This window comes from Podarcis erhardii (assembly GCF_964252035.2).
Source record: "Podarcis erhardii genome assembly, chromosome: 6".
Classification (NCBI taxonomy): Eukaryota; Metazoa; Chordata; class Lepidosauria; order Squamata; family Lacertidae; genus Podarcis; species Podarcis erhardii.
The window spans coordinates 25,773,305-25,787,958 of record NC_138510.1 but is presented as its reverse complement, the minus strand read 5'-3'; the positions used below and the strand labels follow the sequence as shown (position 1 = coordinate 25,787,958).

The 14,654-nt window shown below is 43.1% G+C and overlaps 1 long non-coding RNA gene across 1 annotated transcript; it reads left to right on the top strand.

Moving 5' to 3' along the window:
* The first annotated feature begins 3,144 nt into the window (after positions 1-3,144).
* On the top strand, positions 3,145-13,104 carry LOC309344304. The gene is made up of 4 exons (XR_014157675.1): positions 3,145-3,591; positions 8,160-8,329; positions 10,705-10,802; positions 11,701-13,104. It is a non-coding gene; the product is annotated as an uncharacterized lncRNA (long non-coding RNA).
* The last annotated feature ends 1,550 nt before the right edge of the window (positions 13,105-14,654 follow it).

Here is a 14,654-nt window from a genome sequence, read left to right as displayed (position 1 = left end):
GCCATCAGTATGTTGATGACACCCAACTCTTATCTGTTGATGGATGGCCATCCTGACTCGGCCCCAGACACACTGATCAGATGCTTGGAAGCTGTGGCTGGATGGTTACGTGGGAGCCGGTTGAAGTTAAATCCTTCAAAGACAGAGGTCCTCTGGCTGGGACGGGACGATATGGGATTGAGGGGGCAACTCCCATCTCTTGCGGGGGTGCAATTAGTGCCAGCACCGTCCGTTAAGAGTTTGGGTGTAATCTTCGATACCTCCCTCTCCATGGAGGCGCAGATTGCAGCTATAACAAAGGCGGCATTTTTTCATCTCCGCCAAGCTAAGTAGTTGGCTCCTTACCTCTCTCGCCCTGACCTAGCCACTGTGATCCACGCGACGGTCACCTCCAGACTGGATTATTGTAACTCGCTCTATGTGGGGCTGCCCTTGAGACTGACCCAGAAACTCCAGCGGGTGCAGAATGCCGCAGCGAGACTCCTTACGGGGTCTTCGCTGCGAGATCACATTCATCCGGTGCTATACCAGCTGCACTGGCTCCCGGTGGAGTACAGGATCAGGTTTAAGGTGCTGGTTTTAACCTTTAAAGCCCTATACGGCCTAGGACCCTCGTACCTACGGGACCGCCTCTCCTGGTATGCCCCACAGAGGAACTTACGGTCTTCAAATAAAAACACCTTGAAGGTCCCAGGCCACAGAGAGGTTAGGCTGGCCTCAACTAGAGCCAGGGCTTTCTCGGCTGTGGCTCCAACCTGGTGGAATGCTCTGTCACAAGAGACAAGGGCCCTGCAGGACTTGACATCTTTCTGCAGGGCCTTTCTGTTCCACCAGGCCTTTGGTCAGGGCGCAGCCTGACTCCCTCCTTTGGCAATCTTTACAAAACTTTAGTTTATGGTTGCCATCAATTTTGATTTTAATTAATTTTTATAATGTTTTTATAATGTTGCACTGTTTTAGTGTTGTTAGCCGCCCTGAGCCAGGCTTCGGCTGGGGAGGGCGGGATATAAATAAAATTTATTATTATTATTATTATTATTATTATTATTATTATTATTATTATTGGTTAGATCTGCACGACAAAGGGCCATCATCCTCATGGGAAGTCCATGAATGCAAACAGTCCACTGTGTGGAGAGAACCACCACAAGTTGTGCTTTAAAGCACACTGATATTTGCAACTGAATTCTGGGCAGTCCTATCAATTCAGTGAGAAGACTCCAGAATGCTTCTTATCTGTTGCAGCTTGTCTCTTCTCAGAAGAATGAGAACTTGGATGGCTTTAAAGGAGGATTAGAAAATCCACGGTCAATAAGGCTATACTTGCTATGATGGCTATGTCCTACCTCCACCACTGGGGGCAGTATCCCTCTGCATGCCAGATGCTGGGAATCACAAGAGGGGAGAGTGCTGTTGCACTCAGGCACTGCTTGCGGGCTTCCCATGGGCATCTGGGATGCTGGACTAGGTCGGCTCTTCTTTGGTTCTGAACTGGGGATTCCTTTTAGTTGTGCCCTTCCTGTAAGGCGATATCAGTGGGTGCTAACTGGTACTCCCTTCTATAATGAGAACAGAATTAAGGCAATATCATTCCTTACCCATCATGGTTCCTGCTACACTGGCATCCAGTCCCATACATAAAAGTTCTCTTTAGGAGTTTTTCTGAATATCAAGAGGGTGAAAAACATACATGGAGATTGAGTTCTGCCAACTATGGTCTCGTAGTCCAATCTTTCTCATCAAATAGAATCCATTTTTTTCACACCATTCCTGGTGTATATGATCTACAGAAAAGTCACTGGGAATCTTTGGAGGAACAGTTTTAGGGGTAACTATAAAATGCAAATAAGATTTTCATGATGAAATATTTTAAAAACAACCATGACAATATTTACTTTCTCCCCCTTCTTCCCAAATGACTGGTTTTGCTTATATGCTGCTGGCAGATGGGATGTGGATCATTTTAATTAGATTTTATTGGACTGTTATATGGCCCATAATTGTGATCATTACTCATTTTCACTCTGATTCAGGCAGTGCCTCTGCTTAGACATGATGGCATTTTGATGAGACAAACCCCGTGTCACTTGTTGTCAAAGCAATGGAAAGAGATGTTTTTCAAGGTAAAGTTGGACTAGATTAATGAAAGATACAGGTTACCATTTTAATTTTCAGTTGTGTCCAAATTGTACATATAATAAACAAAGCACCTGTGGTCCTGGGCCATCATCATGTCATAGAGGGGGAAATAACAGAAGAATATTGTTCACCAGTTTCTAGAAGCCAGACAATTAACTCTTGGGAAAGGGGGCTTGAATTTACCAACCCCTGTCTAGAGTATTGGCTATTTTTGATCATCCAATGTTGTTGGAATCTGATCAGCCCCATCTAGCATGGCCAGTAGGCTGGGATGATGGGAGATGAAGACCTGGAGATCCAGACTACCCAACCTTGGTCTAGAGTATTGGCTATTTGTGGCCCTCAAGATGTTGCTGGACCTCACCTCCCATCATCCCAGACTACTGGCCATGTTGGATGCTGTTAATGGGCAATGTAGTCCACAACATTTCACCAGTTCTAGTGCTTTGAGAGGTAGCGTATCTCTCATTTGTATCCACTTTAACAAAATTAGGTGGCCTTCAAACATCAAAGAGACCAGAGAAATCTGAACATTCTAGTTTGTTCCTCCTTTCTGCCTTCTAATAGTGAACGTTTATTGTAAGTTAAGCAACTTAAATGGCTTAACTTACAATAAATTACACTAAAGCAAGGCTTGGGAATTTTACTGGGCAGTCATATTTTGGTTCATCTCTCCATTTCTGTATTGGTCCACCTTACTGTCTCTGTATCCATCCTTTGATGCTCCATCTGTGAATTGATGACCTATCCTCATTACTTTTTCCACACGCCCTTCCCAAAAGAGTAGAGCACTTTTTCTCTCACTGTTTAATCTTCATAGTTTACAGCCAGAAGATCTGGTGTGTAAATGGGCTGTGAATAATGACTCGCCTTGCTGTAGCTTTGTCTGTGACAGCTGGACATCTTGTTTACTTTGTCTGAAGAGATGACCTCCACACTTGCTGGTGCAGGGTGATTTTTCTCTCCCTTTATGCAAAAGAGACTCTTCGTCTTTTACAACTCTGATGGACTTGTATATAAATAGCTGTGTGTGCAGCAGAATTCAACCCAGAAGCCTTAAGCAAAGTCAGCAGCGGTAGGACTTTTTGAGCCCAAGTTAGAAACCACATGGAGCTTAATCATTAATCACCAGTCTTTAATTAACAGCTCTGAGCTTTGAACAAAAGGCGCTTACCGCAAGGCTGCTGAGGAGCCCTGAACCTCTTTGGTGTGTTTTCATTTGGAGCACCCAGTGGTCTTCAGAAGAGAAGCTGATAGAGCAGCAACCCTTTGTGTCAAGGGTCAAGATAATAAGGAAGAGCAGATGTTTGTGGCCTTTTCTAGCCTGGCAGCAGTTTCAAGCTGACTCAACATGTACAAGCTGCCAGGTCTCCAAAGCAAGAAACCTATTGCAGCAATGACTCACTGAGAACAGGAATCCAGGCGATGTTTGCTGTTACCAGCTTTGCACAGGTGAGAGTCAAACCAGGTAGAAGGGAAGCTTCTATTGGCCTGGGAAAGTTGATGTTCAGAGTGAGATTGTTCAAAAGGGAGGGGGGAAAGCACTTTGCAAACTGTCCTGAATACTCTTTACAACTTTGTGAAATTTTATTCTAATATGGTCTTTCCCTGCCTGGTTATTATATGATGTTGCAGTAAAATGATAGTAAAAACTTCTGTGAATTGGCACAGATTAATAAAGGCTGTTTTGCATTAGACACATTTTGTGGGGGGAGTGGAGGATGTTGTTAGCCCCCCTCCAAGTACCATCAAAACTGGTAGTGGATCTTACCTGAAGTCACAACCAAGCAGTAAAAGGGAGTTTGGGGGAGCATGGCTCTGATTTTGGGTTGCTATTATGGTCATGTATACATTAGACCATGGGAAGGCAAACTAAGGCCCGGGGGCCGGATCTGGCCCAATTGCCTTCTAAATCTGGCCTGTGAACAGTCCGAGAATCAGCGTGTTTTTACATGAGTAGAATGTGTCCTTTTATTTAAAATGCATCTCTGGGTTATTTGTGGGGCATAGGAATTCGTTCATTTCCCCCTCCCCCCAAATATAGTCCGGCCCTCCACAAGGTCTGAGGGAGAGTGGACCAGACCTCTGCTGAAAAAAATTGCTGACCCCTGCTTTAGACAATGCATTCCCATCCCACCCTACTCCAAAAACGTGTAGAGGCAAAGCACTCCAAAAGTATTGCAAAGTTTAAATTTGGACCAGTTTAGCATTTGACCTATAACCATGTCCTTTTGGTGTCACATTTGATGCCCTGTGAATACCCTAAGCTGTTGCCAGTAAACCTGGCTAAAAGCTCAGATGGGAACTGCATGTATCATGCCCAGTTAACTTTGGCCATCACTAGCTTCCAGAATGCATCCTCATCTGCTTGATGCAATGTTTGAGTTACAGAATTGACTGATAGAAACAATCCAAATATGCAGGGCAACCCTATACAGGTTTACTCAGTCCCAGTATATTCAGTGGGGTTTATTTCTGCATTAGCCACTTCACCACTGCAAAAAAAGAAAAAAAAAGAAAAAGAAAAAAGAGAGGACGAAAGAAGGGTTATATATTTGTATATTTCCTTATGCTCATCAGATGCAAATTTAGAAATGATTGCTATAATTTAAGCAGAAATAAAATGTGTTACATGATAGTGGGGGAGACAGTGACAAGGGCTGGATCTAGACACATCAAAGAAGTGCTTCGGTTAAATGGGTTGCAAACTTTATATGAGAAATCGAGTAAGCAAAAACAGAACTCCACAGCACCCTCTGATGTCACAGTGTTCTAATGCATAAATGATGTATATAAAGCGTTTTTTCTTTGTCAGTGTAGATGTAGCTGAGTCCAAGGTGACCTGTGTGCCTGCTGGCCCCTGGTTTCCAGCTCTTAAAATAGAGTATGCCTTCAAACAGAGAACTGTCCTCCATTAGCTATTCAGATAGAGGGCTGTTTTTTCTTTGATCGTGGGCCACCTGGCTTAGTGGGACACTAAGACTATAATTCCAAACACACTAGAGAGTATGTAGAGTGCTCTTTAGTCCCTAGTAAGTGTGTTTAGAGCTCTGGCCTTAATTAAGCACAGTTCTTAATATTTAAAAAGAGCAGTGTTGGGGCTTTATGTTGCCTAGAAACCACACCCTTGTCTTAATAGCTCTTCCTTCTAATCACAAACAAGAGAGTTGATTCTGGTTCACTCATGGTGAGGGAGAAAGCACTCTGCACATGATAGAAGAGCTCCCTTCATTATATTTTAGGGCCAGACTTTGGCAACAAAAACCTGGTTTGGGGCTATGCCTAGACATAGAAATGAGAATTTGTTTTAACCATAAGTTTTCAAATGGTAAAAAAAAAAAAAAAAATCTGGACAAAAATAAATATCCCATATATTTTCTTGCTTCCCCCCATCTTATTTCTTTTTCTCCATGTCAACACCAAACAAGACAGGACTAAAATTAATGGGGAAAGCAGCAATTAGCAAATTAGGTTAGCGGCGTGTTGCAGTGTGCCATGGCTGCCAGGTGTGAGGGGTTCTGGCAGTATATTTATTAGCGGCTGTCAGAAAAGTGACACTTTGATGAATGGAGCTGGGTAATCAGCACCCTCCGACAGTGAGCACTTCGAGGCCTCAACATGCTAAACTGCAAAATCAAACCTTTTTTTAACCCCCTGCACAAAAATAATAGAAGACCAAACCCCCTACCTACCCACCCCCATTCCTCTATAGGGGAAATATATATTTCCCATCAGGAATTAATGATGTTGATGATAAGAGAGAGAAAGAGAAAGAGAGAATGAGAGTGTGTGAGAGAGAGAAATGGAAAAATGCAGTTTTATGTAGAAGAATTTCTGGGGTATGGATGTCTCCCCCCCCCCCCCGATAAGTATCACTTTCACATTTTGGGAAGAAGAATACTTAAAAATATGGGCCATGGCTGGTGGGGGGAAACATCTTGTTCTGGTAAGATGAATCAAGTCCGTGACTTTGTGTGTGTTGCACCCTAATCCACAAATCAGTTAATTGGAGGTTTCTAAATTAATTAAACTGATTGACTCACACAACAATTTTATCACTTTCTGTATCTGTACTCAATAAATTAATAAAAAAGAAGAAGTATAGGTCTGGTGGCTGCAAAAATAGGCCACAAGAGACGGCATGTGTATGTACAGCGGTGCCTCAGGTTAAGAACTTAATTCGTTCTGGAGGTCCGTTCTTAACCTGAAACTGTTCTTAACCTGAGGTACCGCTTTAGCTAACGGGGCCTCCCGCTGCCACCATGCAGCTGCCACACAATTTCTGTTCTCATCCTGAAGCAAAGTTCTTAACCCGAGGTACTATTTCTGGGTTAGCGGAGTCTGTAACCTGAAGCGCCTGCAACCTGAAGTGTCTGCAACCTGAAGCACCTGCAACCCGAGGTACCACTGTATGTATGTATGTGTGGGCTCAGCAAATCCCATCAGATATACAGGAGAATTTTGGGTTTAGGGAAGAGGTGGTTAACTTCCTTTCCTCAAGGACTACCTTCAGGGACCACTTCCCTCAAGGGCTGCATGCACACACTCCTGCCACAGACACACATACACAGCCAAAGTAGACAGGCAAGCATCCACGCACAACAGAGGGGGACACACTTGACACACCTAAACTTTAGGAGAAATTCCCTCCTTCCTAACTCCCCGCATCATAGTAGAAACCAGCCTGCACCAGCTATGCATGCTGCAAGTTATGAAAGCAAGAAGTTTGGTTTCCCAAGGGTGTGTGTGAAATTGACCTCCGAACCTGACTCCCTCCTCCCGGATCCATGAAGCTGCAAGAGTTCCACCAGTGAAATAGTTTTCAGGGTTGGGCTAGTGAACCCTTTGGGGAGCAGCAAAAATGAATGACCAGAAAGACACCCATCTCTGAAAAGCCTGGAAGGGACAGTGCACCATACTAGGTATCTGCTTTGCATCTGTTTTGCGGCAGAGGATCCCGTTTTCAATCTCCTGCCTTTCCTTGTCGAGTTGGGAGACTCTTGCCTGAAACCCCAGAGAGCTTCTGATAGTCATTGGAAACAATACTGAGCCAGATGGACCAACTATCTTACTTAGTATAAGCATCCGATGTTCCTATGTTCTCAATTTGAAATGTGGAACTTCTCATGCACTAAAACTCAAACACAGAATTACAGAATCGCATGAGAATTGTAGAATATAGAACCTGCAGTGCTATTTTTAATAGGGGAAAAAATGGTGGCTATACTCACCATGAAGCTGTTACAGTAGGTGCCATACTTTTAACTTTTTAAGGAAAAGGTGTCAGGACTGCGTACTTATGCTGAAAAAAGCACCGAGAAGCTGAAAATATAGAATTGCAAGTGGGGACCTGAGACAGTGGGAGAAGGAAGTCAGTTTCTGGACCTACATGGATAGTTCATTGGGGAAAGGCTTCAGAAGTGACCCAGCCTTGAGCACTCTCTTATTTCATACCCGTCCTAAATAACTTATGCCAGATTTCCAGTCTTGATACTATAAAACTGAACTGTGAGCAGGAGAACTCCCTTGCAGACATGCCCTTGGTGACCCAGAATAAATAAATACAGCAGAGTTAAGCTTGTGTTGCATCAGAACTATTGTTTCAGATGCCAACCTACCTCCTCTTGAGCCCTGCCCAGCCTAGTCGTGACTGGTGCCATCTTCTGAGTAGTAGATCATGACTCTGTCTCACCTCCATGATCTACGATGCCCATACATCCTTAGAGCGAGAGTGCACTCTGGTGATGCATTACACCAATACATCATGGACACAGAGTTTGCTCGGGTGATGTATGAGTGCCCTGAGAATGTATTTCTCAAATGGTAGTATTGTTCAGGGACAAAGCCTAGCCAAAGAGTAGATTCAATTTAATTACAGTGCAAGTGGTAGTCCAATCCTAGGAGGCACTTTGGCATCTGAATGTTGGCACCCTAAAGAAATATAGGTTGCTGTTGCTTGTGCCATTGAGTTACATCCCAATGTGCCACATTTTTTAAGTCTTTTTTTTTTTTTTTTGCAGGGAGGAAGGAGCACAGGTTCAACAGCTATTCTGGGCAAAAGGCGGGCAGTCTTTGGAAAAACACTTTTGGAAGAAAAAGCCATGATGGATGCAGGATGAATAGCCAGTCATATCCTGTACACAAGAGAAACTAGTGTCTGTGCAAAAGGAACAGGTCCCTAGTCTTCAGGGTAAACAATCTGTGCAAATTCCTTCTTGTACACTTAGGATCCTAGAATCATAGAATCTTAGAGCTGGAAGGGACCCAAGGGTCATCTAGTCCAACCCCCTGCAATGCAGGAGGAAGCTCTTCTATAAGCAACCAATAACCTCTGGTGGTATGCTGCTGTTACTTTGGTTGTGTATATAATAGCCTGCTCATTTCTGCTTTCTTACTCCATCAGTGAAGATAATTATGAGCTAACACAGGCATAGGCAAACTCAGCCCTCCAGATGTTTTGGGACTACAACTCCCACAATCCCTTGCTAACAGGACCAGTGGTCAGGGATGATGGGAATTGTAGTTCCAAAACATCTGGAGAGTGAGTTTGCCTATGCCTGAGCTAAAGTATATGGCCATAGCTAATACAGTAATGCATTTTGGCTGAAGAACTGCTGTTATTGACAGTGGAGTTATGAGTCCTTTTAAACTTGCTCTAGTAAACAGAAGCAGTACTTCATTTTGAGTGATATAAATACCATGCCTTGATTTTAAGAGGGACAACCTGGAACAAAGGAACTTAAAACCATTTATTTAGGACTGAATTGCAATAACGGCTTCCTGTTGCACTATGCCTGGCAGTGATGGGAATGATTCTGTTGTATCACCGATTGCTACTCCAGTGAGGGTCGCTGTGCTTGTTTTGAATGCATTTATGCTCTAATTGTATTGTCCCTTTTCAGCAATGCTAAGATGGTTGTCTTATCACCAGTTACGTATGACTGCTGAGAAGGTTCATTTGGCATACATTTAAATGCTAACTGAATTCTCACAGACTGTGCCCTTGCATTCCATTGCCACGTGACTCAGGCCTTTATGCACACACACCTGGGAGGTAACTGAGGGTCATACCCTGTGCATCTGATGAAATGGTCTCTAGTCCATGAAAGCCAATGCCATTATAAAATGTGTTAGTCTGTAAAATTTGTTGGTTTCGCTGCAACTGACGTGGCGATCCCTGTGGAAATTTGCCTCGGCTTCCAGAACATTCCACTTCCAGATAATTTACCCTGAAGTCGTATCCACCCCCCCCCAAAAAAAAATAAAAAAAAAATTGAAAGCACCCATGACATGATGTCCTTTTTCATTGTGAATAATCATTTGGGTGAGTGAGTTGCAATGGCTCTCATTCTAGCTCCTGTTCTGTTCCTCTTCCCCCACCCTTCCTGGACATTGTTTTCCCTTTCTTTGCCAAGGGTTCTATAGGCAAAGATATGCAGTATCTCCTGGAGAAAGAAAGGAAGGAAGGAAGGAAGGAAGGAAGGAAGGAAGGAAGGAAGGAGAGAAAGAAAGACCTTCTTTGAAATCCTCTCCACCTTAAAAATGGGTCCTTCTGTATTTACTAGGCATGTTCTAAATTGTTCTTTGTTTTATTAACCTATGCAATTTTACACCTTGTGCACTCTTTCTTGCCTCTGTGCATTATTCTGGTCTTGGATATTTATTCTTAGTTAAATGGTAAGTGCCAGGTACACAAGGTTCTGTTCTCTGGCTTCTACCCCCTACCCCAACACAGCAGCACGTAGCTCACTAGTAGCGGCTGCTATAAGTCTTCTTGATGCACTGTATTGTTAAGCCATTAGACTTTGGTTTTGCAAGAGACGCACAGAAAACGCTTCGCCCTCCCCACCTCTTCCAGCTTTTGTGTGACCTGAAATGTAGGTTCCGCTAGCAGTGAACTCAATCACGGTTCTCTCCTAGGCTGCTATTAAACCTTGGCTCTAACCATCCAAGAAATTAATCTCCAGTGCCCAACCTCTCCCGGTCCCTACTGTGCTCTGTAGCAGCTGCACACCACCTTTGATCCCCAACCGCATGACTTCATCCATAAACCTACGTATCTTGCTGTGACTATTGAACCTCTTCCTACAGTCTGTTGTAAGTAAGGGCCAGGAGAATCTTCAGGACTTTGGTGTTTTACATGTGTCTGCCTCAATCATAGTTTACTTTTACCCTGGGTTTTTAAAAAAATAGAAAGGAAATCAAGGGCTTCTCTTTCCCCCAAGTCTTATCCTAGTCAGATACTTTGATACAGATGATAACTTACACAATACAGTGAGGCAAAGAGGAGCAAAAAAGCTGCCATGTTTTTATTAGATATTGGATGCAAATTTCATTGGGATCCCTGATGGTGACTACATGTCTTTTACTCCAAAACCTTCTTTTAGTTTAAAATGTTATGATCCTACCCAGGAAGTGAGTCTTTACATGGTTAGGCCTTCAGATAAAGGTATTATGGAACTAATAATAACAGCCATTTGTCTAGTGCGGTTAAACCCATTTCACACATCTCAGTAATCCTTACAATGGGCCTGTAAGGAGTCATTTATTATTCCCATTTTATAGATGGACTATTGAGACAGAATGATCATGGCTTGCCAAATTCAGGTCAAAACCTGTGACATTTGGGTTCACAGCATGCTCCTAACCATGTCTACTCAGAGGTAAGTCCGATTGAATTCATGGGCTTGACAACCAGGTAAGTGGAGTTTACCACCTCATGAGAAGAGAAGACTCCCTGGAAAAGACCCTGATGTTAGGAAAGATTGAGGGCACAAGGAGAAGGGGACGACAGAGGATGAGATGGTTGGACAGTGTTCTCGAAGCCACAAACATGAGTCTGACCAAACTGCAGGAGGCAGTGGAAGATAGGAGTGCCTGTCGTGCTCTGGTTCATGGGGTCACGAAGAGTCGGACACGACTAAACGACTAAACAACAACAACAAGTTTTAGAAACCACTTCTCAGTTCCCAACAAGATTAAAAACAACAACATTAAAAAGCAAGATTCATCTAAAGAGCCCAACCAGTGGAAAGCTTGTGCAAGGATATTGGCTTGTACAAAAGGACTTTGCTCTTGTGCTCCCGAAATTGACTCTGGGGAGGTTTTGGAGAACCCCCTGGACAGCACAAGTGGGGAGGAGAGAGGATTCATTCCATATGGCAAACTGAAATGCTTGTACAGATGGAATATTCATATTGGTGTGATGGTGAATCCAACCCAATACATCCATCCCTACAAATGTACAATTAATATTTCATAAAGGACTGGGTCACACCTCAGGGAAAGCCTTCTTAATCAAAAAGGAGTTTTTCATTTTCTTTTGCCTTTGTATGCTACAATTTCTCTAGTCCTTTGATGGGCAAATTGCCACTCTGGGGGGAAGAAAGAGACTTCCAGAGAACAGCTGAATTCACAGTGAGCACATTTGCATGACCAGGTTTGGTTTTAAAGAAGAATGCTAAGTTAAGAGATTTTTTTGGGCACATGGCTTCACTTTTTTGGGCTGTTGTGCGATGTTGAGGTCCCACCTTGCAAAAATTCTCCTTTAATTACTTCTAGGGAAGCAAGATCCAGTTGGTAAACTCTGCAGCTCGAGGACAACTTTTCTTGCCAAGCATGCATTACCAAAGACTAATTGTTAGCATGGTGCACCTGCCTGCTCCCCTGGTAGGTAGAGCCAATGAGAGGGGGGAAAGTAATTTATTAATGATCAAGTCACAACTAGCAATGGAAACAATAGGAGTGTCTGCAGGCAGCAGTGCTGGGGGCAGAGGTGCAGGTGCTTCGTGCCCTAAATGGGAGAGTCGGCATATTTTTTACGAAGCTTGTTTGTAGCCCTTTCTCCATTTCCTTCTGCTCTGTGCATGCTCCCTTCCCTTCTCCAAATGTTTTGCCTTCACAACAGGCTCAGCATTCTTGCTTGGGGTGATAAAATAGCTGTCAACTTGAGCATGGAGGAAAAGCACAGAAGCGAAAACACACACACACACAAATGCACCAAACAACAACAAAATAGCTGTAAAGACCAAATGAATTGGAGCTGAATTTCCATTGAAACAAGTGATTTGTATTGAGGCTACTAATGTGGTACGTACAGCTAAAAAGGAAAATGGCGAAAGAATGCTTATAGCTGTGGACACCTTTGAGGGGTTAAGGGCTACTCTCAGTCAGTGACTTATTCTTTTTTGTGAGATTTGCTACAAAGTTCACTAGTATGGATGGTTAGGAAATACACAGATTTTCCAAAAGATTTCCCACTGCTCTGAGTGGCATGCATAATGCTGCCTTATACGCAACCAGGCTATTGGTCCATCTAACTTAGCATCTTCAACTCTGACTGGCATTGTCTGCCACAAGCTCCTTGCTGGAGTGAGCATCAGAGTTTGGGTGCTTTTTAGGAGGCTAAAACAATTGGAACTTTATGTGCAATGGAGAAAACATGGTGGGAAGATACAGCGGACCACTTTTCCATCCTGGAGTTTGCTGGCAGTTAGAAAGGAGTGTGGGAGCTTACAATGTAAAGTAAACGAAGATCTATACAAGTGTTCCAGCATTTTCCAGTGCTGGGTCCCATTATGTTGTTGGACTCCAATAATCTTTAGGCAACATGGTCAATGGCCAGGGGTAATGGGAGTTGTAGTTCAGCGCTATATAGGGAGCCAAAGTTGAAAAAGGCTGATGTATACTAACAGTGTCTTTTATAAAAATATATTGTTATTTTTCTGTCATAGATAGAGCCCATCAGATTTGACAGGTGGCAGAACAACCAGGACAGAGATTTCTTTATGGTTTATTTCACAAGCCTCCACTCTCAGTTCTCATTTCTACTGCTTTCTTCTCATTCAGTGTTGAGGCCATATCCTCAGGCAGAGCAAGGGGGCAGAGCTGGGAGGACTTTTCGAAATCTGAATTTGCTCCCTCCTTCCTCAAAACAAACACAGTTTTCACCCTGAGAAAAGGAGGTACTCCCCCCCCCCCGGAAGCTTTGGCCTTCAACTCAAAGGTTATTGTGGCCTCTTTTAATCTATAGGGTTATATTTTGTGAGATAAGTGATTAGCAAATACAATAATAATTAATAATAGTAGCTGTAATGCAGGGCAGGGCAGCTCTCAGGTTTTTCCCCCAAGCTGTGATGATATCATCTGTTGGCGTGATGATGTCAGAAGTGGTTATGTCATCTGCCAGATCATCCTTGTTCTGACAACTGAATGAGGCAGCAATGCAAACATTATTCTTCAAAATGATAGCATGGAGGAGGATTCTCATCCAAGGAAAGCTTCTGTTTGGTTTCTGTGCTTATTCTCTGACTTCTGCTGTACTAATTCGACCCTGCCTTTACTACAATTTGAAGGCCTTTTGATCACCTCATTCATTTGCCAAAGCAAGTGGAAGCCATCACTTACCATGGTACTCTGGCAGATGATGCCATTGCTCCTGCTCGCGCGCGCTCTCTCTCTCTCTCTCTCTCTCTCTCTGTCTCTCTCTAATCCTGGAGCTGCACTCCCTTGCTCCCCAGGTCCTGCTCCACCACACCATCACATTTAAAATAAATACAAATGCAAGTTTCTAGCTCTCCTGGATGCATATGAATAAGGAGTAACGCATGCAAAATTATTGAAATTAATCCAGCATGCAAATCTATCATTGTGTTTCATTTCTCTCTTAATAAACTTTATGCCAACCAAGCATGGTTGGCACATAGTTTATTAGGGGAGAACCTAAACACAGTGATAGATTCATAAGCTACATTAATTTCAGTGGGACTTTTGCATGCATTAATTGATGAAGGATGTAATGATCATCACATCACAGCAGGATTGTGATTTAGCAAGAGCAGGATTGTTTTTTGTTTAATATTCTGAACATATTTGTACACTTCTAATTGGAGTAATCCAAACAGATCCAAGGCTGAAATTAATTAAGTCTTGGTTCTCATAAGGTAAAGGCATGAACAAGGGCCATGTAAGAGACAAAGAAGAAAAATGAGAGTTACGGAGGCATAGCTCTACTTGCGCACCATCATCAAGCATGTGTAATAACTACCCATTTCTTTTTTTTAAGGAAAAAGCAGCTGTCAGGACTAATAGGAGCTGTAGTCCAGCAACATCTGGAGAGTCACAGGTTCCTCATACCTGACAAGTTAGCCTATGAGCTTTTCAAATGGGAAATTAAGCACAACTATGCACGAGAGCCCTTAGCCCTACATAATGAGGGTTAGGACAGGAAGGCTGTTGATCACTATGCATTTCCATGTTATGCTGTTTTATTTTATACAAAGAGGAAAGATGTAAACCAGGCTTCTGCGGAATGTCCCCACTAAGCTGAATTCTAAGGCAGCAATCACATACAATAGCTTTATCCATTCAGCAGTTCAAATCCATATTTACCCTCCAGCCTCCTGATCAGCATTGGAATTTTCTAGCTTTTTCCTCTGGGTTAACGCTGCTGCAAAGCTGTCCATCAGGACCTCTGCTGGCTTCTGCAGAGCACCATTAATAAAGTCAGTGAAATA